This window comes from Triturus cristatus, chromosome 8 (genome assembly GCF_964204655.1).
Source record: "Triturus cristatus chromosome 8, aTriCri1.1, whole genome shotgun sequence".
NCBI classification, from domain to species: Eukaryota; Metazoa; Chordata; class Amphibia; order Caudata; family Salamandridae; genus Triturus; species Triturus cristatus.
In genome coordinates, this window is record NC_140591.1 from 1609554126 (window position 1) to 1609580367 (window position 26242).

The 26242-nt window shown below is 44.2% G+C and overlaps 1 protein-coding gene across 1 annotated transcript in view; it reads right to left on the reverse strand.

Annotated features, from left to right (window-relative positions):
• The window catches only part of APBB1 (amyloid beta precursor protein binding family B member 1), a 424653-nt gene that overhangs the window by 386692 nt on the left and 11719 nt on the right, over positions 1–26242 (reverse strand). The gene's annotated exons all lie outside the window — the stretch shown is intronic.

A 26242-nucleotide genomic window follows, 5' to 3' on the forward strand; every position in this document is an offset into this window, starting at 1 on the left:
AATGGATCCAATGATAAATAAGAGCAGGAAACCTAATGAAAAATTCCTTGTCCAGCATGTTTTACCTACTAGGAATTGTGATTTTATGTCTCTAAGCAGCTCTCCGACATTTCGTAGGACACTGCACAAGTGTCTGTGGAATCAGAAGGCTGACTGGGTGCAATATTTACTTGTGGCATAAAGAATGAGGTAGCACTTAAGGTTACTGCCAGGTTGCTAACATGGTATTGGGCTCTTGCTCATGGATGGGCTCTGTTGGGAGTAGTGTCCTTAGATTGCAAGGAAACCTTTGTCACTTCCCCAGTACAACTCTATTCAGGCTAGCCCAGTTATGTTCAGCTAAGTAGACATGACACTTAGTCCACAGAGATAATCCAGGTTTTTGGTGATGCTCATCAGCAAAGCCCCAATCTAAGGCAGTCAGAGGGAGCACCCAAAGTGTACACTTAATGAAAGATTCTGATGATATGGCCAATGCTTAAAAGGCTCATAAGTGACAGTTGCCTGATTATATCATCAGAGATCAAATTCACAAAAATATGGAGTCCTCACTACCCCTCAGTTGTACATCTAGTGTGGATAGTGCCACGGGACTGGCAGTACTAATCGTGTGTATTCTGGCAGAGGGATGACAGTTGTAAACATGAGAATACGGTCTACCAGTGCTGATACTGGCAAGTATATACACAATCACCACTGTCAATGACCGAATGCATCTGCAATATGACTGTGACAAACAGAAAAGGTTTGTGGCATCACCAATATCAGCTCCTGACATTATCAGTGATGTCACCATTCCAAACGCTATTAAGTTCCAGCACTATTAATCACAGTTAATGCAGGGTCACACACAATGCTGCCACCATGTGTCTCGTACATGTTGTATAGCACTTACACGTGCACCAGAATCACAAGACACATACAGTATCTCTACTATGGCAGCTGACAGTCACTTGCACTAGCCCCACTGTACTCCCTCAAACACTCTACACTGCAAACACTAATTCCCAGACATTTGCACTTATATCACCACCAAGCATAGAGAGCATCTTAACCTTTCCACAACTGCTGTGCCTTTCCAATAACTCATCAAAGCATGAAGTTAGTCAATATCCTTTAAGGCACCTAGACTATCTGCTGTTCATTGATCACAATCAGCAGGATGGAAACACCCTGCACTCTTTGGATTTGTACACAATACTGCCCCACCAGCGCCTACAACTACAACTTAAAAGTGAATAACCTAAAAAGGTTGAACACCACAACATTTGAAAGTAGCAGCGGCAACATCACTTCCCAGATCTCCTTCAGGATCCACATGGTACAGATAATCACCACAGTTGTACTAGCACAGCACTACATCTGAAAGACATTAAAGGAAGGCAGAAGAAATGCACTCCAGGGAAATAACACGTACATTGCAAGACAAAGAATCTCATTTCTCTGCTAGTCTGGAGGTCTCTACAAACCTCTATCATCTCTTCTACACTATCCTAACCGGAGCACACTCAAAAATAGCCCACCTAGTGGATGTTTCGGGTTGAATTAATGTGAGAAGAAGAGCATTCAGAAGATTAAAGGCATCCGGTTAAAATCTGATGACTAACCAGCTCACGAGATGAAACGTCCTTCCATAAACTAAAGCCTGAGCATTCTGTTTTCAATAAACGATCCATGGATCCTGGGGTGCTGGTAAACCATAAAAACAGTCGATTAGGTAATTCCAATACAGTCTATAAAGACAAGAGAACAGGAAAAGTAGTCTCTAAAAGCATATCGCCGGTACTGGGCTACATGGCTAATCAGAATCAGAACCCCCCCCCCCCCTAAAAAAATTCTGCTGTGATCTTGAGAGACATCTCACAAACTGATAATCCAAATAGGTAATAACGTTGAGCCTCGCATTTCAGCATTCCACACAACGTTCACACAAGGGTTCCTTACACCATGCCATTGCTTCAAATATAGTAATAGTGCCTGAAGGGCAACAGCTGGCAGTCCACTTATCCCACATCAATTGAGCATGGAGTAAGTGGACTGCCAGCTGTAGGTCACACTAGTGAACTCCGCTCTGAAAATCTGTGTACCGCCTCTTCAAGGTTCAGGCCTTCTAAAGGTTGCAGTACACCACCCCATTGAAACCAAAGACACTGAAGTACAGTTAATATGTAATGTGCTACTCACAATTATTCAGTATCATAACTAAAACCAAATTCCTTCTTGTATTTTCAGAAATCAAACGTACACTTCCGTCATGATTCCCCAACACCAGCAGTTTAATCAAATTCCATGCTCATATTCTCAGTAAAATAAAAAGGAGTTGTCGAACGAAGCCCCTCCTCTAATCATTCAACAAAAATCACCTCGGAGTCTCTCACTAACTGGCTTCGCCTCCACTTGCCTCATGCAGTCTTTGTTCGCACACACTGACCCTCAATCTTTCCTCTGCCCAGAATCCCAGGAGCCAACATCTAGGGTTTATTCATCACAAAAATGTATTTCATAGGCCCTATCCTATGAAACACAAACAACCTTCATCCAACTACAGTTGCACCACTCAAATGCCTTCCGTGATACATGCACACTACAAAACCACCATCAAGCAATACGTATGCCTGAAATCTCGGTCTGGTCATTCACCGGACTAGTGCACCCACTCCAGAAACCTGTGTTTAACCTCTTGGCCACTGGTTCAAATCCCAGGGGTCCACCACGTCTCATCTGTCCAAGGTCAATTAACTGAGTACCATGGAATTGGGTAACAAGCAACTGTTTTTCAGTGCCAAGATGCCCCAAGGGGTAAATATGTGCATAACAAAAACTTGTGTCAATATTTTAGACTGCCAAGGGAACAACCCTGATGTTGATGTTATTCACACAGTTCACTGAAATAAACATGCCTGTGTACTCAGGATGGCCAAGCTACCCTACCTAAGAAGCCAACTTTGTTTGCATTCTGCAAGTACAAGGCTTTTGTATGTTGTATGCTGTGTGTGCAAGTTAAATTGCTAATCAGTTGTGTACATACAAGTGTGAGGAGTGCAATAAGGAATGGTCGAGGACTTCACAGAAGATGAGAATACAAAAACTCTAGCACGTCACCTGCTCAGCTAGTAAGGTATGGACAACCACATCCTCAATACTTTCTAAACATGCAGGCAGTAAGGATGCAGCAGTCCATCCCATGAGCTGCCTCCGTACCAGTTTGTGTCAGTGCCAGGTGGTGGTGGTGGACGACGCCAAGAAAACACTGTAGGTTTAACTTGCTTGGGAGACAAAAATGTCAACAAAAAATGAAACCAGGTAGAAAGAAATAGTATTTGGAAATAAGGTAGACAAGCCATGAATGCAGAGGAGGAAAGGCTCTCCACATATTATAAGGAACAAAGTATCTCCACCAATCTAACTTTAGTGTTTTGTGATCTTTTTAAAGGCACTCATCTGCCATCTTGCTAGAGTCTTGGGTTGTGATATAAAGAACCAAAATACTAAAGTAAATGATGATTTAACAGCTATTCTACACCACAGATAATACTGCACTTCAACTTTACCCCGTAATCAGTCATTCACTATAAGTAATAAGATATTTCTATTTATATGAGTCATGGAGTCCTTGGCATTTATTGTGGAAAAAATTATGTACAGTTGATTAGCTATTTGGGAACAGATCATCACATGAGCACTTATGCTCATAATTTGATACGTCATTTATGACTACATCCTTTCATGTCGTTAGGAAGCTCTTGAATGGGTTTATAGAAGTTGTAGGTCAGGCATGAACTTAGATCGCTCTGAACTGTGATTTTCCTCATGGGCAGACAATGGAGAGCAACTGGGTCCTGTAAACCTTAAAAGACAATCCTATTAGGTATGGAGGAGAAAACAGTATTTATAAAACTAAATTTGTACAGGATTATCAAAACAATTCTGGAGTACAGAACGTCATCCATAACGTAGGAAAGTAAATTAGCTGAGGTTTGGCGATTATTCAGCAAACGTCACAGCTAACGGGGGGGATTGAGGAAAATGTAGGCAAACACATCAGATGTTGTAGAGCATGAAAGACTGCAATAATTGACAGTTGTATCCTGTAATTTCCAGTAGTGAGGGGTGAATTGACTTGTTCAGATGGATACTAGTATTGATTTACTTTTCACCAAGGGAGAATTGAGAGAATTATCAACGAATAGCAGTCAGTCAATCAATCTGTGCTGGCAAACAAGGAAGTGCTGCTCGCTAGGCATTTGCGAAAAAAGGGAAAACGATACAAAAGGCAAGATGCATTAACCTTCTATGACAAAGAAAAGTATAAAAACAAAAGTAAAGGTTGGTTAAAATATGTTTTTGGTATGCTAGTCACTACTATTGAGATGTTCTATAAACACGTCAAGAGTCAGAAATCACAGATTGTTCAGGAAAATGCATTAACAGATCCGTGTGAAATACATAAACTGTGATACAGTACGATAGCTTTCCAAAAGGAATACTTTCAAACAATCCTACCAGCCCTTCGGCGATACCCAAGTTGCTAAACTAAACTAAGGGCTGGGGATTAGGTGACAGCACTTGGGTAAAAGAAGCACTTCCTAATACAAAGCAAGCAAAAGTTGGGCCCCACAGTGAATGGTTCACAGTCAACTTTTGCACAGGATCATCGGCTGAGGCAAAGAAACTTGAAAAAATTCACGGGTCATCTGCAAGATGTTACAGTGGGCTACCAGGCACAGCGTACACTTAATTCAAGTGGAAATGCATGCACTTACAGCAAAAACCTGGAGCCCAACACTAAAAAGATAACATCAAGAAGAAAGAAAAATATTTTGGTAATCGGACTGGACTTCAAAAATGCAGCAAGGCCTAGTGGGTAACAAGAGTATTACGAGAGCCCTATGCAAATACTGTACATATTAATAATTAGGTCTCGCATGAAGTGAGCATTTCAGTCCAATTCAAATAGGTCTGCGTTGCTCAAGAAAAACCCCTGAAGGAAACTATCTCTATGCTAAGATTACTGCTCACCAGTTGGTAAACTCAGTGGTACTTCAAATTGTGCCATACCAGCAGATGAGTGGATTTAATCCCTCTGGAATTAAATACCACCAGCAGGAAAACACATCCCCCAGAATACTTGTTCTGCAGCAAAGCCAATGGCACTACAGGCAGATAGCGACTACTGTCAGTGATCTCTTTAGCAAGCGATTACATTTTTAATTCAAAGGCAGATAGAAGAGCCCTGGAAGCATAGGGTACTTGAATTGTTGGAATCTCTACTTTCATTGTACATAATGTGTCGCATAAACAAACAAAATTCCCAGCAGTATCTGTTTCTCACCCCTCACCACCTGATGATGGAAAGCCAAGTGGTCGGCAGGGTGTGGCTAGGCTACCTGGACACCAATAATGAAGACTAAACAATGTCATCACTTCCAATACTCTGACAAGGGAATACCACCAGAAGGTGGCTTTACAACAGCGGAGAACTTCCGCACTTGCACTTTAATTTTATTAAGAAGTGTACCTCTGCCACCCCCCTGGCAGCATTTACAAAGGACAATGACACAAGCCAATGACAGATATGGGTGGAGTGGGCGGGGCTTCTAGTCCATACTCCAATACAGCATGCCGCAGAGCAGCGTATGCGCTGCCCATGCTCGACCTAAAAAAGCAGGGGACCTATCTATTCCACAAAATGTGAAGAGACACAGCTGGAAAGCATCCTATACACCCCCATAATTTCCCAACTTTCAAAGACCACAAATAACCCTTACTTCATGCTGGAGCAGCTGATTATCTCAGTATCCTGGGAAGAGCTGGATTCTATTGTAGGCAGTAACTTTACACCTAGGAGGCATGTGTCCCTTGAATTGCATGCATACTACTGTGCACAGTAACTTTATACCTAGGAGGCATGTGCTCCTGTGAAGGGATGTATACTACTGGGGGAAGTAACTGCCAATGGTTTTCCTGGTGCCCGCTCGGTAAAGAAGACCCAACTCTTCAGTAGAATACAAACAGATTAGTGAAGAGGCACAATAACACTCATATATAAACTGTAGAAAAGAGCGGTAGCCTACACAGTCACATTTGTATAGAATAATTTAACGCAGGTAAGGAGCCATTCATTTTGCACTAGACAACTCCTAGAAACAGGTCTCGATACAAGCATATAGTGTAACCTCCTAGGGTCATACGGTAGATAACGTTGCAGCAGGATGGGGCACTGGAACTACCTAATGGTAGAAATTCTATAATCATATAATAACATTTGCAAAGTGATGTGGACAGCTGCTGGCACAGCACCATTTCTCAGAACACATTCAGTGGTATACAATGCAGTCTCGGTTAGATGCAGCGCATTAACAGAGGTGCACAGGTAACAGCTCAAGCAACACAGCATACCCGACTGGGACACCACGCATTCAATGCTCGCTGATGTGAAGTATCGGTCATACCGCTTAGCGCTGGGAGGAGATCTCTTTACAAGTGCTGCAGGGTTAACACTGCCTATAGCTAATCCCATTACCCGCTTCCTATTTAAGATGCCGTCTCCTTACACCACATCACTCCGTGACATCCCAATTGTTTGCACTGTATTGCTATGGTAATTTCAGTCCACATTGCTTTTCTCAATGCCTGCAGACTCCACATATGGTCTCAGGTTTATACAGTTGGACTCCATCTTGGTTTACAATTAAAGAACGAAGCTTGCTCCACCCACTGGGACTTTGAAATCCCAGCCTTCACGACTCACGTCATGAGGCATTAAGTGTTAAAGCGTACACAGCTAGTCTCCAAAGGCAGTCTTTGCTCCTAATAACTTAAGCAAGACAGCATTACTTGAGCACAGACACTTGCCTTTATAATACTACGAAAGACCTTTCCTTTGATCTTTTCGATTCTCTGCGAGACCATTTCGGAACATCTTGGCTCTCTTCACACAAAGAACAACCTACCATATACAGCCTCGCTGCAAATCACTAGCATCAGAGGAACAATAAGAAACCATTGGCAAGAGCCCAGCCAAGTGGGTTTAATGCCATCTTTCTGCATCAGCCTTGCTTTCTGCCACGGCCTTGCTCAATCAGCCACAAAGACTTTTAAGACCTAATGGACTGACCGCTATATCCAATGACGGCACTCATGCTGCTGAGCCTTTCCAGCTTCTCACCTTTGATGTAAGGGCATGTAGAATAAGCCATGCAACCACCACTGCCCAGATATGCTGCTGGGGGAAGAGAAGGGTCAGTTGAGAGGAGATCAATGATTGCAGCACGATAACTAGACCATCCAAAAGTAAACTCTTTGATGGAGTATCACCAGGGGCCACAGGGCATCTCCACCAGTAAAATTATATAGGCCTTCTGTACCGGGTACAAAAAGTCCTTCTCATTTCAGATCGGAGTCTTAAGGCGGTAACATTTATTTGTAATCAAAACAAACAGGGAGTTTGTTCAAATATGTACTGTCATTATAGATATGTTGCACAAATTAATTTTTCTTATTTCTGCCCAAAAGCAGAGCTTTCAGTCATCACAAATATGGGTTTCTCACTTTTCAACACTTCATGATGGAAATCTTAGTGGCAAACAGGGTGGAAAGGCCTGGACTCCTACAAAGAAGGGTAAATGAAAAGTTTAGCACTTCCAATACTATTGTCAAGTGCATACCACCAGAAGGCAGCTTGACGGAGAATATCTTTCAGCACTTGCACTTCATGTTTATTTATTTCAAGTGTACTCCCACCGACGACCAGGCCGCAAAAGTGAGAATTGAACGAAGTTTGTTAGACGGTGGCCCTTACAGCCTTCCGCCCCCTCAATCTACCTCTTAAGACTGGTAATTGGGGATAAGGGGTGAAGAAGCGAGGTGGTATGAGTCAAGTCCCCACAATAGCCCATTCTCACTATCGTCTGTATACCTGCAACAAAAAGCGTGGACCCTACCTGGAGCAGCTACCAGATACTCCACATAATCCGTAGAGCCTCAGAATTGCAAGGAATTTTAAAATACTAATAATAAACTTAGTAAATGACAAATAAGCACTAGAATAAGCAATACAAATCAGGCCTCGAAAAATCTACTTGCTCACTCGCAATTGCGAGTAAAATTTAATCAGGTCAAGCTATTTTTAGCACCTACTAGTCCAATCTGGCGAGTAAGCTTAGGCTGGGAATGAACAGCTGTACTGTTCATTCAGAAAGTGAATGAGCAATAAAGATGCCATTAAACCTTGTTTTTATCTTGACACATTTGCAGTCTGTTCAAGGAAAAAGTCAAATGTCAGTTTGGCTTTTAACTAATTGCTGCTTGGAAATTATGTTTATTTTTCTCTCCCTTACTAGAGTTAGAGGTTTTTGTCAAGTGAGACGTCTGAAGATGACAGTTTCTTTTCTCGAACACATAACATTTAAATAAATAGCCTGTAAATTAATATTACAAATATTTCAAAATATATCAGGAATTACAAAAGCACATTTTTATTGCAATTAAAAAGTGTAATGCAAACCAAGAGTTAAATAGAGAGTGGACAGACCAAGGTAAGCGTGGCATGGGGAACGGATACTGGGCTAGCAGCTGAGAGATACAGACTGGGAGATTGCTTGTGCTCCGGTGTGGGAGGCTTCGGCAAATGCAAGATTCAAGTTAACATCCTGCATCGCACGTACCTGACACATATTGTACCAAGTGAGACATACCGAGGATGATCAGCCTCATGCCATAGGTGCAACGCAGGAAGTGCCTCATTTCTCCACTTGGCATGACTGTACCCCCTGATAATTGCGTTCGGGGAAGAGGTATTTGTAAAACTGTCTGCAGTGACAGGAATACCATTGGATCGGGTCCCTCAACAGGGGCTTTTAGGAGTAATCCCCAGGGTAAAGAAGAGAAAAATGCAGGATAGGTTCCTGAGCCTGGCGGTGGTACTGGCATTGCGATGGGGTGGACGGGCACCAGGGGATTCAGTATTGCCTTGTAGGTCAGATGTAGTCGGATTGGGCGCTGGCAGAGGAGACGTACATTAAACTAGCCAAAAGAGGTGAAAAAGTGATCGAAGATCAGCAGATCTGGACGCATCGCCTAGATGACTTTGCAGAAGTCGAATCAGGGGTATGTATAAAACTTGGGAAGGACCCATACAATAAACAAGAACTGATGCACCCAATACATTCGCAAATACTAATTCCACTCAATTAAGGGAAAATGTCGTCATGCAGCAAAGTCTACTGTTATTGTCTGGGGGAAACAAACAATCTTTGGTTCGTGTTACTCCTGCTTTGTGAATATGTTCATATTGTGCAGGGGATGCGGGGACTGTATATGTATGTACCAATGAGATGGAGGAGCGGAGACCTGTTGTGAGTGCGATCGGTGCTATGCTCTTTTTTGTTTGGCGTTAACAAAAAAAATAATAAAGAACTATTTATATACCACCTCCCAAAAAAAAACAGAGTGTATACACTTGAATCAAACAGCCAAAGGAAAGAAAAAAAAATAAACATAGTTTGTCTCAGTGAGCATTAAAATAGCTCGATAATGAGGATACTGGATGTACTGCATACGTTGCATTTACTTTCATAGCATGCCGCATTCATTAGCCTTTCCATGTAGCAGAACTCCAAAAACCCTGCTGCATGATGTGACCATGCAATGACACATAAATGTGCTGCTCTACCCAGACGGTCCATTATTTCATGCGGAGGGGGAATCTCGTACCTCGCCACACATGACTAGACAAGCACGTTGTGCGCCTTCCTTCCTATACCCATTTAACTAAAATCTGCAATTGTTTCAAAGGACAAGATCTATTGCTCATGGAAAAACCTGTGCTCTGATATGCAACATGTAGCATTTTGGTGGACATTTAAAAACGATAAGTGCATGCATTTTTCTGTGCACAATGGCTGTAAAGTGCAGTTGTTGGAAGTCACAGCAGTTTTAACTAATCAAGTATTTGTGCTCCCAGAGAAACAACATAAGTGTTGGAATGCGCTCCTAAAATGCTGCATTCTGCTATGGACGAGACTCTGCTATTACGAAAATCTAATCAGGGTTGGGTTCATTAACAGCACAGCCAGAGATTCCCTACTCCTGATCGAGGAAGTCGCAGGACGAACAATGACATGTCAGCCTATGGGATTGTCAAAACCTACAGAATTCCCTTTTGCCATTAAGACCTCACTTACGCACTAGACAGCGAGTAGCTATTACCGGTGCAGCATCTTAGGCATTAGGAGAAGGCTAGCTGTGTTCAACTTACTCATAATATCTCTGAAACAGGCAAAACAAACAGTGTCATTTTAAAGCCTTTTAATGGTGCACTGAGCAGGTCGCTACCCTCAAAAAGAAAGAATAAATTGCCAGAATTAGTCGGGTACAAAAGCAGACTTCAGACCAAAGGGCTCAGGAACACTGGTCACCGGGCAGGCATAAGCGACGCACAGACTCAGCTTTGCAGGTCACTGGTTGCCTGAACAACCACAACACAATAAATTACAATATTCCTCTATTTCAGTTCATCCACTGAATATCTGGATTCCAAGGTCACAACAGAACTAAACCACCAGCAAATGAATCTACAGCAAACCAGTGAAGCAACAGAAAACCACTCTCAGTATAAAAAGCAAGATTAAAAAAAATGAAACATATACACATGTACCAAACTAAACCACAGTATAAAAAAAATGACCTGCAAGGTGTAGGGCTCAAGCCCAATCAATCACTGACCCCAAACATCCAACATGCCACAATGTTCTTCCAAGTCCATTCTCCATACTGAATGCAGATAATATCAGTGATTAAAAAAAACCATTACCACCAATATGCTGTGCATGCCTTCAAAAACTGGAGAGAACACCATTTCTCAAAATTGGCGCATAACAGAGTCCCAAACACTGCACTCAATCAGTCAGGGGGTTTATAAAGTGCGCCTCTCACCGGGGGGGGGGGGGTGCGGGGGGGATGGGACAGCTCCAAGTCAGTCGAAGAGCCAGGTCTTGTGCAGGGTTGGGGAGCGTCTGATGTTCACAGGGAGCTCATTCCAGGTCTTGGCTGCAATGTAGGAGAAGGCTCTCGCCTGTTCTGTTCCTGCGGATGCGCAGGACCTCTGCCAGGGCGAGGTCGGCAGAGCGGAGGTTCCTCTTGGGTACGTGGAAGGAGACTCTCTTGTTGAGGTATTTGGGTCCGATGTTGTTGAGGGATTTGTAGGTGTGGGTGAGGAGTTTGTAGGTGACCCTCTTCTCGACGGGGAGCCAGTGAAGGTCTCGTAGGTGTTGGGTCATGTGTTTGTGGCGTGGTGTTCCAAGGACGAGTCTGGCTGCGGCGTTCTGGATGGTTTGAAGTTTGTGTAGAAGGGTTCTGTTTATTCCGGCGTTTAGGGTGTTGCCGTAATCTAGTCTGCTGGTTATGAGCGCGTGGGTGATGGTTCTTCTGCAATCGGGGGGGGGGGGGGAGGGGGGAGGGGGGATCCATTTGAAGTTCTTGCGAAGGGTGCACAGACAGTTGAAGCTGGTGGAGGCGACTACGTTGATCTGGCAGTTCATGGAGAGGGAGGAGTCGAGGATGATGCCGAGGTTTCGTGCGTGGTCTGTAGGGGTGGGTGGCTTCCCGAGGGCAGAGTGCCACCAGGTGCTGTCTCAGGCGGAGGGCAGGGGCCGAGGAGGAGGACCTCGGTTTTCTCTGAGTTGAGCTTCAAGCAGCGGTCTTTCATCCAAGCTGCGACGTCCTTCATTCCTTTGTGGAAGCAGAGTCGGGTGTGTTCGGGGTTCTTCGTGAATGAGAGAATGAGCTGGGTGTCGTCTGCGTCGGATACTATGCTGAGCCGATGTTCTCCGACGATGGCGGCGAGGGGGGCCATGTAGATGTTGAAGAGCGTCGGGCTGAGCAATGATCCTTGTGTGGAAATATGAATTTTTATGGTCAATTGTGTCCCCTATCTTAGACCCCAACGGCTCCATGTACATGCTATAAGTACATGTACGTTCCCTCCAGTTCCAGCTATGAAGACGCAAATACATGTGCGTCCAACGTCAACATGCCCTCTTCCAAATCCGCCATAAATGGGTCGAATATTCCATTCCTAAGTATGAAAGGCCACCGACTTTATGTGGTTCACTTTTCTAGTTTTGCAGTTAAGGCGAGTAGGCCCTGAATTTTGCCATCAAGCCTTTTTCTGTTTCTGCCTCTGAAATGCTCCAGCTTGACCTGCATCCGTGTCCATGAACTTTGTCTTACTCCCTGCGCGGCTAACGGTGCCTGACGCGGCCTGTTGCCTGCCAAAAAACTGTATTCAGCCTTCAAGTTATCTGCTCCGCTCCTCATCCAATGCATTCCTGTCTAGTAGTTTAGGTAAACATCCCTCCAGCTACCGAGCAAAAGGCTCGGCCTCGCTGTCTTTTTGCAAGTAATTCATAGCCCCTGTTACTATGAAAGATTCCTGCCCCCTCGCATCACATGTAGACACATAGACGCTTGTACACGCACTAACAGTCAGTATAGAATAGGATCTGTCCGAGAAGACCCTTCCTTCCAGATAATATAGTTCCTTAAACACAAGATATTAGATATGATTTAGGACTAGGTTGTCCTGACACCCCAGACTTCTGTCTCCACATGTAGGGCCAAATGTCAAGTTCCCTTCACCCTCTAGTTGTACGTCAATCATGCGTCATGCAGCTGCGCGCGCATCTCTGTCAAATATTTCTGCTGACACTGCAGGATTCTCTTATGGATCCACCCACTTGTGACATCATTTTTAATGACGTTTCTAGTATACGCCTATTTTTCTTTACGTATGTGTATTCTTATCTGTATTATCAGCTGTTACGCCTCCTGCATCTGTCCTAATGCAATGCTTTCCATATAAATATTGTTACTTGTCAATAATGTATTGCTGATCCCTTCCTGAACCTTCGTGGTGATGGAATATGATTGCCTAGTTCGAACTATAATTCCTTTGTAAGGAATAAAGCCCTTTTCAGAACCTCTAATACCACGGATTCTGCCTCTTATTTTGACTGAGTTATTCTTACTAGACTTTACCGCATAAAAAAATAGTACAGGTAATTTAAATATTTACCACATAAATTGGCGCCCGAACAGGGACACTTTCTCATCTCACGCGCCGGAGGTGCGTTGCAGGCCCGGTCTCCTGCCACAGCCGGACGGACAACAACGCGTACCCGCAGGATTTCCTGTATCTCCCTCCGACCAAGCGGGGGTGACTGAGGCTGCGATCAACACCCAGACGAGGCGGTGAGAAGTGCGAAGTATCCCGACCAGAGCCTAGCTGAGAGAGCAAGATCCGAGGTATACAAAGGCCCACCAGGTTCCGAAGTTCCGAGTCGAGTCCAGTTCGGTCCAGTTCAGTTCAGTTCTGAGGCCTTCCGTTCCGTGCTACCCGGTGAGTACCGTTGCTGGGGAGGCAGTTAGACGTGCACATTAATTTGTGCCGGTCCTGACGGGTTTGGGTACACAGATCCGGTCTGCACTGTTTTAGCAGTGTATCTGTACTGTTTAGCAGTATATCCAGTATGTTCATGTATATAAATCAGTATTATCTAGTATTAGTATTATGTCAGTAACTAGTTTTCTTCTAAATTATCATTGTCCGTTTAAAAAAAATTAAAATGTTAAATGTTAAATGTTTTACTGGGTCCAAAAATTGTGGTATGAATGAGTGTTCAATATTGTGTCTATCGTATTAATTGTGTTCAAGTAAGAACCAAGTAACAAAGTTTAAAGATGCCGTTCTTTTCAAAATTAAGACAGATCAAAACTAGAAAAGGAGTACTCGAAGAAGCTGTTCCCATTCCACCTAGGGACACTCCAGGGTATTTTATGTATCATAAACATGGCCTAGATGCCGTATTATATCTTGACTTATGGGTGGACTACACCAAGGATCTAGCAGAAAGTCAGAGGTGGCCCGCAGCTGGGACATGGGATGCAGATTGCATCATGAGAGTAGAAGAAGAATTATGGAAAAAGAAAGCCAGACAGTCACAGAAAGATGCTATTGAGTTATGGCGTAAAGAATCGCATAGGCGTACAGAGAAAGCGCTCAGACTGGAAGAGAAAAGTAGGGAGAACTCAAATAGAGCCCGAGAAAACGTATTAGTTAAGGAAGGTATCCGAGTAAAAACAGAACAAGTAGACAGACAACGAAACACTCTTATGAATGGTATGTATCCTCTTTTGGCCGAAGGTTTACCTAAGGCCACCCCGGAAATACCGAAAGATTTGCCACCCCCATTACTCCCGATTAAAGCACATCCCAAGACCGCAAAATATATTTTCCTTTCCTCCTATTTAGACGACGTAGCTCCCGAATATGTTAATGATCCACCACACACGCCACCCGTCGTTGGAGCTCAACACCGAGATCATCTGCCCCCACCTCCGCAACAACAAACTCCTCCGTACAATCCAACAGGTCCATCTGTTTCCACCGATTTTCCTGCATCCACAGTCTCTACCTTACACCCCACAAATCCTTTCATGCCTAGCACCTCAGAAGGTGCGACAGCAATTTTTGCCACACCACCATCAAGAAGCAAATCGTCTCTTAGAGATTTAGCAAACCAACGTACACCCCAAATAGCAACATCCGACATGTTTAAGGAACATCTTGTAGATTGTAGATATGATCCAGTGCCCGGTAAAAATGACAGAATGGTGCTATCATCACTACGTATACGACGAGCCTCAATATATTTAACGACGCTACCAGGAATGATTAAACATTTAGACAATATATATCGCTTTGTCCAAACAGGGCAAGGCCCTGAAAGTATTGACGAAGCCATGGAATACCAGAAAGCGGATATACAGAGACAACTGTTACGTTTCTTCATAAACTGCTTGATCAGAGACAGAGATAGGTCCGAGGTAGACCAGGATGAAATGCAAGTACTTACCCGATGGGGTCAGAATATATCCGAGGGAAAGCATGATAAACAGACATGCATAGTAGTTATGTGCCGAAAGATCCGCAAAGAAGTAGAACGAATACATAAAGCCAGATTAGAGGCAGACAAAACTGAATCAGAGGGAGAGGAGGAGGAAGAATCAGAAATGCCCACAGGACAGTATTAGAAAACGAAGAAAAGGCCCGAGCTGCAGGTTCAGGGCTTGGGGAAAGGACTACAGCATTACCAGGATTATTAGTGCAGGTACTACCACGTTTATTAACTACGAAAAAGGAAGATTACAGGCTGAGATTGCACCCCAAACAAAAACAAGATGAAGACACTAGTGATTTCTATTCCCTATTTGAAAAATGTTTTGGTATTAATAGTGGCATAAAAGCAAGCAGTGAATCGTATCCACATCTGTTTGTGACAAAATTAGTTGAGAATTCCCTGCCCCAAGTCAAGAGTAGAGTACTAAAATTCGAGAGTACCTGGCAAGGAAACACACCGTCACAGATGTTACAAATGTTACAATATCATCACAATAGAATTAGGGAAGAACAAGAACATGAACAAAGACGTATGAAGGACACGAAAATGAAAATGCTTGTTGCTCAGTCAGTTCCAGCTGACGGTCATAAAAAGGGTATGACACAGTCCAATGATTCAGTAGGTCCTGTTAGAGGGACATGGAACTATTGTAAACAGCCAGGTCATTATATACACGATTGCGCAGTTCTGAAACATAATATCTCTACGGGTATAACGAAAGAGAGACCACGTCCGCCTAGACAGGATCAGATCCAACAACAAGTACCTCAGAATATACAGCCTATGCCAGCTGTACAACAGACCGCACCACAACCACAATTACAACAACAGCCACAGCCTATTGCTGCAACACAAAACACGACACAACAGATGTACCAGTATGCACAAAATGACTATCCAGAGTATCAGCGCTACACATGAAATAGCCTAGAGAGGGAAGTTGGCTTACCCCTTATTGAGGTTCCAGTAGACCAAGAGGGTCCTTATGTACAAAGTCAGTTATTAGGGAAAGATAGAAAGTTTCTACTCGATACAGGGGCAAGCAGAACCACTATCCGTCACAGCGAAGTCCCAGGGGTACCCCTCTCAGGCTCACAAAATATTTCCCTTGGTTTTTCAGGAAAGCCTACTGTTAACGAAGTATCGCAACCACTTGCATTTACAGTTGGTCCATTAACACGAACTACAGATCTATTACTTACGAAATCATGTCCAGAAAACTTGTTAGGTATAAAAACATTGAAGGCTCTAGGAGCTGTAATATGTTGTTCTCCGGAAGGAGTACGACTATTTTTGCGTGACTTTAAAGGTCACTACGTGTCTAGAGACATGGATCACCGGTTACAGAATCTACCTGCACATTTATGGGCACAAGGCCCCACTGATGTAGGTTGTATGCACATTACACCATATCGAGTCACACTCAAAACAGGAGTGGTACTACCACGAATGCGACAATACAAATTACCGCCAGATGCTGTTGTGGCTTTACTGCAAATCATTGACGAGCTCATCGCACAAGGAGTGGTTATAGAAACCGACTCCAATATATGTAATTCCCCGATAATTCCGATTCTTAAACGAACCGATCCAAAAGCACCACCAGTATATCGATTAGTTATTGATCTGCGAGAATTAAATAAATGCATTGTACCACAATACCCCGTGGTCCCAGATATCTCTTCATTATTAACGGCCATAGATTCAGAAGCAACGTTCTTTACTGTAATTGATCTCAAGAACGCTTTCTTTAGCGTCCCAATCGATCCGGAAAGCCAATATTTGTTCGGATTCAGTTTAAATGGACGAAGTTTTAAATTCACACGCGCACCTCAAGGATTCACAGAAAGCCCCAGCATCTATAGCCAAGCACTGAAAAGAGAACTTGACAGTATTCACATGCCAGCTAACACTGCCCTGCTTCAATACGTCGATGATCTGCTGATCACCGCACGAAGCGAACCTGAATGTGAAAAAGCATCACTGACGGTTTTACATTTCTTAGCCGACAAGGGGCACAAAGTGTCCCCTTCGAAACTACAATTCTGTGTACAGCAAGTTGTGTACCTAGGGCACTTGCTGTCCAAATGGGGGAGACAGCTCACACCTGATCGCATCCAGTTAATTGTAAACATGCCACCACCCAAGACACAAAAGGAGGTACGGGCCTTCATAGGCCTCACTTCGTACTGTAGGCAGTGGATTATCCAATATGCATTTTTAGCTAAACCACTCATTCAGTTAACAACACAGGAGGCAGCGACACCGACTGTCCTCCCTTGGACTCAGGAACATATACAAGCTTTTGAAAGCTTAAAGAAAGCTTTATGCCAAGCACCTGTTTTAGCAACGCCATGTTACAGCAAACGTTTTACACTTTTTGTTACAGAACGTGAAGGTACTGCTTTGTCAGTACTCACGCAGGAACAAGCAGGATCACATAAGCCATGTGCTTATTTTTCTAGTACATTAGATCCCGTAGCTCAGGCTCTTCCTGCGTGCCTGAAATCAGTCGCAGCAACAGCTTTAGCAATCAGACAAAGCGACGCCATAGTGTTAGGACATCAATTGACAGTACAAGTACCACACGCAGTAGAGGTTCTCCTGAACCGGACCCAAACACAACACTTGACTATAGCAAGACTGACGGGTTACGAATTAACATTATTCCAGCCACACATAGAAATCAGACGCTGTAGTACATTAAATCCTGCCACACTTTTGCCATTAAATGGAACAGACCCATTGGCACATGATTGTATTGAAGTCATTACTATTACAACGAAACCCAGACAAGACTTGACAGATATTCCATTATCAGACCCAGACCTGACATTATATGTAGATGGTTCATGCATGAGAACCAATGCAGGAGAATTAGTGGCCGCTTATGCAGTCACAACAGACACTGAAATTATTGAAACAAATTGTATCGATACCTTGTCAGCTCAAGCAGCAGAGCTCATCGCTCTGACACAAGCCTGTATTCAAGCCAAAAATAAGAAAGTCAACATATACACAGATTCACGTTATGCATTCGGAGTCGTCCATGACTTCGGCGTACTGTGGCGAGAGAGAGGTTATTTGACTTCTCACGGTGCCCACATCCAGCACGGTCCCCTTATTCAAACTCTGTTAGATGCAATACATCTGCCTACTTCAATATCTATCATGAAGTGTAAAGCCCATACAAAAGTAACTGACATTATTTCTCAGGGTAATGACCTAGCTGACAGAACAGCTAAACAGACTGCTCAGAATCAGACTCGTCCAATTGACACGACAAAGACAATAGTCCCGACACCAACACACTGCATGACAGTTAAGGATCCCGCCCTCGATGTAATTGACATACAGACACATGCTACACCAGAAGAAATAAAGAGATGGACTGAATTAGGAGGGATCCAAACGGATCAAGGATGGATGACGAAGGGAAAATCTATATGGTTTCTCCCCGACTCAATGGTTCAGGTCATCATTAACACAATACATAGTCCAGCGCACCTAGGAGAGAAAGCTATGCTAGACAGTATTCAACACATTTGGTTTAATAAACACTTACGAGCAGCGGCTAAACAGAAAGTACGTACCTGTATGATTTGTTGTCAGTTCAATCCAGGAAAAGGCGTACCTGTAGACCAGGGTGGATTTCAACCCCCCGATCACCCTTTTGAAGTCCTCCAGATGGATTATATCCAGATGGAACGTTGTCGAGGATTCAAATATGTCCTCGTAGTTGTATGCGCTCTTTCCCGGTGGACAGAGGCGTATCCCGTCTCAGATTACACTGCCCCGACTACTGCCAAACAGTTAGTTCGAGAATTCTTCCCACGGTATGGTTTGCCCCGTATCGTGTACTCAGATAATGGCCAACCGTTCTCATCCGAGCTCATGAAACATGTTTCACTTCTGTTAGGCTACCAATGGAAATTCCACTGTGTCCGACATCCCGAGGCAGCAGGTCTCGTGGAACGACATAATCAAACTCTGAAAATTAGACTGTCAAAAATATGTAGAGAAAAAGGTGTCGACTGGATAGTAGCTTTACCAGTTGCGCTCTTTTACATGAGAATGGTAGCACACTCTCGAACAGGGCTATCCCCGTATGAGGTGATCTTCGGTAGACCACCAAATATGTGGGGGACGCCTATACCTCGTAAAATAACTGATGTTGATTGTAATATGCTGACAGATTACCTGGCTTCCTTGATGTCTGCACTACAATCTTGTCGTTCACAGGTAGCTGCAGCTTTTCCCGACAACACTGAGGGGAAGCCCCACGACGTGGTTCCGGGGGACCTCGTGTTTGTGAGGAATTTTGACAGGAAGAGCCAGCTGGAGCCTCGGTGGCGGTCGCCGAAGCTCGTCATTTTGACCACAAGGACAGCCGTGAAGATTGAGGGACGTAAAGGGTGGTTGCACTCGAGCCACATCAAAAAATTTTATGGACTACCGTCCGACGTGAACCCTCAGCCCTGCATTCCCTCACAGACTGATTCAAAACTACCCCTGGTTGAACAAACCAAGAGTGAAAACTATAAACTGAAACTAAGGTCTAGCAAGTCAGACAATTTGATTGTTTAAGTCCTCTCCAAGGTGAATCGATTGAATTTGTCTCTGACATGTATCCTCTAGACCGAAATAGAGAGAAAAATGGACAGAAACAGCTCAGGACACATGCGTACTGTAAAGCACTTCGTAGTCACTGCATAGTGACATTGTTAATTATGTTTTTTCTAAGTCTTCTGATTATTATCTCCGGTATATTATTACACATGTATTACCCTACAGGGATGTGGAATTCCTATAGCCCGACGCCCAGGACATATTTTTTGGGGTCAAGGGCAACAAGTTTTAATGTGCATTTTGTCCTTGGGACAAGCAGGCCCAACCCCCTGCAGTACAAACCCTCTGGCTGCCAGTTTGCAGTACCCCATTAAGGATCAGGGAAGGGCACTGCCTGCAGTGAAGTTAATATTTGTGTGCATATGTTAATACTGTTCAAACTTGTATTTATGGTTCATTAATTGAAAGCCTTTATTATTAGGGTGAGCGCTCTCAGTAAATATAAGTTCTGACTGCACTACTGACAGTGGTTCCAGTATAAAAATGTGTACCAACGGTTTCAAAGTTTAGCAATAAAAGGCTATGCATAATGCTCACAGAATGCTCTCTGATTGGATGTAAATTTTTGCAGAAGCTTGAAAGCAAGATTAGTGATTTTTTGCTTCCAATATAAAATGTTACTAAAAAATGAAAGTAGGAAACTTTTTTTTTGCTAAACTACTGTAAAATTTCAGGTACCATTTCTTTGCAGCATCATTTAGTAAAATGTGTTGATGCATGCTAGTATTTCCCCAAAATATTCATATTAGAAAATCAGTGTAACCAGTTTCAGTAACATTTTTGGAAACATAAAAAAATAAGCAGGCATTGGCAAAGCCAATAGGTCTTATATGGTGGTCAGCTTTTTAGTTTTGGTAATGCGTGACTTGTTTTTGCATGGTTTTTGTAAAACCTTATTGATGTGAGAGCTGCCGGACCCTCACCATTATAACAAACATTGGCTAAAGCAAAAATTGTTTTTGGTCTCAAAAAAGCACACACTGCCACATTAGTTACTGGCACTGAACAAAACTAATTTGTGTGCCGATATGCTCCTTGTGAAAGAGCAGAATGCTGTCACTCACCGTGAAGCCAGCCTATGCAGATAGAGAGAGAGAATTGTAATAAACACAAAAGGTGATGGTTAACGCAAGACCAAATTAGGGGCCCAATTATTAAAGAAAGTCTCAAAAGTGCACCCTTGGTATATGTCCTTGCTTTAAGGGCAGCAATATGGCTTTCGTGAATTCACAAGAATTTACAGCAGTACGGCAAGAGATAGTACTCCTAGAAAATATTTGTGAACTGCATTTTAGCATGAGCTAATATGCATGTGTAGATTTTCTCATTCGAAAACCTGAGTGTTTGCAAGTTTATTTTCCCTTCAACCACTTTTTTCCCAACTCTGGAAGGTTTACTACTGCCATTGTCAGGAATAAATTTAAAACATTTCTCAGTATTGGAAACGATTAGAGAAGAGTTGTTGAAAACCCTTAAAACATGCAAGTTAGTAGGTTTGTAGACTCAAAAGGACATTCCAACCCTGGAACTATTGTTTACCACTACCTTCAGTCCCAGTATGTAGATCTGCGGAAACGTAGCAACATAAAGGGATTGCTAGTATTCAAACACTACTATGGTATGAGCCCTGGCATAATCAGAGAGGCTATATAAGAGCTTCTATATAATGAGATTGCTGCCATTATCTGTCGCCGCACAACATGGCACCAAAGGGACAAGTGGATTTTGTTACAGGACAAGTAGATTTATGAAGCAACCTGCCCGATGGACAAGTAGATATTTTAATAAATTCCACACCCCTGACCCTATCTCCAAGCGTGCTTCCAATGCTACTACCGAACACTCTTTTAGCGAATTACCCCCACATGAGTTGTCCTATAGATTTGCGCTGCGCAATAACACATTCATTAGTATGTTACATCATTCTCATCAGACCAGCAATGCTACAAATTGTTGGATATGTGGCCGACTCCCTCCCTATCAGAAATACAAGGGAGTTCTGCCCCTCTTTCCGTATCCGTTCACACACAATGGCTCCTGTGGAGCATGGTTTAGTTTGATTAATTCCTTAGATTCAAATACAGTAGTTTACCAAGACAATTGGGTATGGGGAAACCTGAACCTAGTTTTACTTAAAGTCTGCTACCCTAACAAGGAGGGACTTCCCAAAAGAACAGGAACTGATCTAGAAAATGAAGTATATGGATTAGGTAACTTTACACTTAATCTTATGATCCTGAATATTGAATCCGAAGCTACACCAATCTTGCCCGCTATGTCAGTATTTCCAGTTAGAGGCGAATTATGTGTAAGAAAGAATGGTTCAAAACACATGGGCCATAGTAAATGTACCACTGTAATAGAATTCAGTGATAAAGGCAAATCTACATTTAGAGCTTCCCGTCACTCCTACTTCATCTGTGGTCACACCGCATACATACGCCTACCCCTAGATTGGGATGGTACCTGTTACATTGCATTCCTTCTGCCACCTGTTTTCCTAGCCCCGCCTGATTATCATAGGAACACCCATTTAGTACAGAATAGACAGCAGAGAGACCTCCCGATTGTCGACTACACTGAAACAGCATGGGAGAAATACACAGATTTCAATAAAGGTTTCTTTCCCTACATAGGTACAGTCACCAATAGTAAGCTGATACGTAGATTAACTAGAACCCTTGAAGCAGTAGTGAATGAAACTACTTCCGCTTTGGGCAACTTAACGGAGGAGCAGTCTGCGATGCGGATTGTTGTTCTCCAAAATCGTCTTGTCCTTGACGTCATTCTGGCCGATAGGGGCGGAGCTTGTAGGGTCATCGGATCAAGTTGCTGTGTTTTCATACCAGAAAACGCGCCGTCAGTATATAAAGCCATAACTCGACTTCATGAGATCGTAAGCCAGATACACCAGAATCCAGGCACCTGGACTTGGTCCGGTTGGTTCTGGAGCGTGTTGTCAGCCTGGGGATGGAGGATCCTATCCTTCCTAGGTATTGGCTTTCTCATACTATTCAGTTGCTGCTTGTGTCTACAATGTGGGCCAGCGATTTGTGGTCTGTGTGCCACATCGTGTATCCCGCCTTCAAATTTTCATTCAAGATCTCGGAAGAAGAAAGAAGAACAAATGATGCTATATGAACAGATTGATGGATTAATGAAGATGGATATTTCATGAGGGTCCGTAGGGGACAAGGAGGGAATGTGGAAATATGAATTTTTATGGTCAATTGTGTCCCCTATCTTAGACCCCAACGGCTCCATGTACATGCTATAAGTACATGTACGTTCCCTCCAGTTCCAGCTATGAAGACGCAAATACATGTGCGTCCAACGTCAATATGCCCTCTTCCAAATCCGCCATAAATGGGTCGAATATTCCATTCCTAAGTATGAAAGGCCACCGACTTTATGTGGTTCACTTTTCTAGTTTTGCAGTTAAGGCGAGTAGGCCCTGAATTTTGCCATCAAGCCTTTTTCTGTTTCTGCCTCTGAAATGCTCCAGCTTGACCTGCATCCGTGTCCATGAACTTTGTCTTACTCCCTGCGCGGCTAACGGTGCCTGACGCGGCCTGTTGCCTGCCAAAAAACTGTATTCAGCCTTCAAGTTATCTGCTCCGCTCCTCATCCAATGCATTCCTGTCTAGTAGTTTAGGTAAACATCCCTCCAGCTACCGAGCAAAAGGCTCGGCCTCGCTGTCTTTTTGCAAGTAATTCATAGCCCCTGTTACTATGAAAGATTCCTGCCCCCTCGCATCACATGTAGACACATAGACGCTTGTACACGCACTAACAGTCAGTATAGAATAGGATCTGTCCGAGAAGACCCTTCCTTCCAGATAATATAGTTCCTTAAACACAAGATATTAGATATGATTTAGGACTAGGTTGTCCTGACACCCCAGACTTCTGTCTCCACATGTAGGGCCAAATGTCAAGTTCCCTTCACCCTCTAGTTGTACGTCAATCATGCGTCATGCAGCTGCGCGCGCATCTCTGTCAAATATTTCTGCTGACACTGCAGGATTCTCTTATGGATCCACCCACTTGTGACATCATTTTTAATGACGTTTCTAGTATACGCCTATTTTTCTTTACGTATGTGTATTCTTATCTGTATTATCAGCTGTTACGCCTCCTGCATCTGTCCTAATGCAATGCTTTCCATATAAATATTGTTACTTGTCAATAATGTATTGCTGATCCCTTCCTGAACCTTCGTGGTGATGGAATATGATTGCCTAGTTCGAACTATAATTCCTTTGTAAGGAATAAAGCCCTTTTCAGAACCTCTAATACCACGGATTCTGCCTCTTATTTTGACTGAGTTATTCTTACTAGACTTTACCGCATAAAAAATAGTACAGGTAATTTAAATATTTACCACACTTGGGGTACTCCGCAGTTGATGTCAGTGGGTTCAGAGAGGAAGGCATGGGAGTCTGATCCTCTGGGTTCTGCCAGAGAGGAAGGACTGGATCCAGTCGAGGTCAGCTCTTTGTGTCCCTGCGTAGTGGAGAAAGGCTGTGAGCGTGCGATGAGAGAAGGTGTCGAAGGCTGCGGAGAGGTCTAGGAGGATGAGGGCCGCGGTGTGTCCCTGGTCAAGTAGTAAGCAGATGTCGTTTGTGGCAGCGAGGAGGGCAGTCTCGGTGATGTGGTTGCTGCGGAATCCAGATTGTAAGGCGTCAAGGATGGAGTTCTCTTCAATGAAGGTTGTCAGCTGGGCGTTTACGAGTCTCTCGGTGACTTTGGCTGCAAAGGGGAGGAGAGAGATGGGCCGGTAGTTTTTCAGGTCAGTTGGGACAGCTGTTGGCTTCTTGAGAAGGGGCTTAACCTCCGCCTGCTTCCAGTTGTCTGGGAAGATGCCGGATCTGAAGGAGGAGTTGATGGTATGTCCTAGTTCGGGTGCGATGGCGACAGCGGCCCTGAATATGTGCGGTGGGCAGGGGTCTGTTGTGGCCCCAGAGTGGGTTTTCTTCATGGTTGCGGTGATGTGCTCGATGGTGGCGGCACTCCAGGTCGTGACGATTGGCTTGTCTGCTGTGGTGCTGAGGGGGGTGGTGTCCGGCGTCTGTTCGCTGAAGTTGTCGTAGAGGGTCTGGATCTTCTGATGGAAGTAGGAGCTGAGCTTGTTGCAGAGTTCTTGCGAAGGTGTGACGTCTGTGGCTTCGCTGGGGAGTTTGTTGAACTGCGGAATGACATTGAACAGTTCCTTGGCATTGGCCGCGCTGGGCTGGACTTTGTCGCTTGTGAAGGTCCGTTTGGTGTCTCTTATGCGCTGGTGGTATTCCTTCAGGGCGCTCCTGTGGTGCTTCCGTGCTTCGGTGGTTTTCTGGTTTTGACAGGTTTTCTCTAAGCGTCTGCATGAGCGCCTGGCTTCTTGGAGTTCTGTGGTGAACCAGACGTCCTTCAGAGTGAGTTCTTCGGTGACCTTGCTCTAGTTCCTTCGTGGTGGGCATAGGGCGGGTTTGGGTGCGGTGGTGGTGTTGAAGGTGAAGTGGACACAGTGGTGGTCCGTCCAGTGGGGCTGGGAGGTGTGGCTGAAGCGGATGTTGGTTCCTCCTGCAAAAATGGGGTCGAGGGTGTTTATCTGACTATGTGAGTGGGCGTGTTGACCAGCTGCTTCAGTCCGAGGTTGTCGAGGAGAGCGGTGGAGTCGGGATCGATGCGGTTGTCAAGGTGTAAGTTGAGGTCTCAGAGTAGAATGTAGTCCGTGGAGGTGATGGCATGGGGTGCCGCGAGCTCAGCGATGGCGGTAGTGGACTGTGTGCGGGGTCCCGGCAGTCTATAGATGAGGGTGCCGCGTAGCGTGGTCCCGGGGTTGGTCTGGATCCGGAAGTGGAGGTGTTCTGTGTTGGAGTGGGGGTCACTTGTGCTGGAGGTGGAGAGTTGGAGGGGGTGTCTTGTGTGCGATGGCTAGTCCTCGTGTCGGTGCAGGGCGTGTACGTTGAGGAGGATGCATATCAGGGTTCCAGTGGGGCGTGCATCAGGCGGGCCTTCGGTGGTAGTGGGGGCTTTGTCGGTAGTGAAGGATCTACGGTAGGATCTGCATGAGAACTGTCCGTGGGTTGTGTTCGGGGAGGATCTTTCACAGTCGGTTCGTCTTCCGGCATTGAGCACGTGGAGGATTGCGGAGTCGTAGCGGTGGGGCCGAGGAGTACCAGGGTTCATGGCGCTGGCCACGGGCAGGACGTGGACCGATGCAGACGGGCTTGCCTTTGGCACACTCACCAGAGATCATTCTTCAATTCTATCAAAACACCTTCAGCTGCTGTTTCGAGGCCCAGAACCTGTATATCAGCCCAGCTCCTCCAGCTTTTAACCAAATAGCACTATGAACGCTGGCCGTTTGAGGCAATGTGAGGGACAAACTGAACCTGGAGAGCCTAAAGCAAATAAAGCCCACAAATAGAAAGCCAAACTAGCATTTGCAAGCCAATTGGTCTCGCATTTGTGAAAGTTAGAGCTATTGGTGATGTAAATTACAATGTGTTCTACTTTTGTTTTTGTTGTTTGCAGTTGTGTAATCATATTTGCATAGAACTATTGCTATTCGTACCTTGACTACACAAAGATAAGTAAATGTAAAGTAGAGCATCTCATACAGAAACGCATTAAACAAACTATCCCTTCATTTAAGTTCAATATTTTGG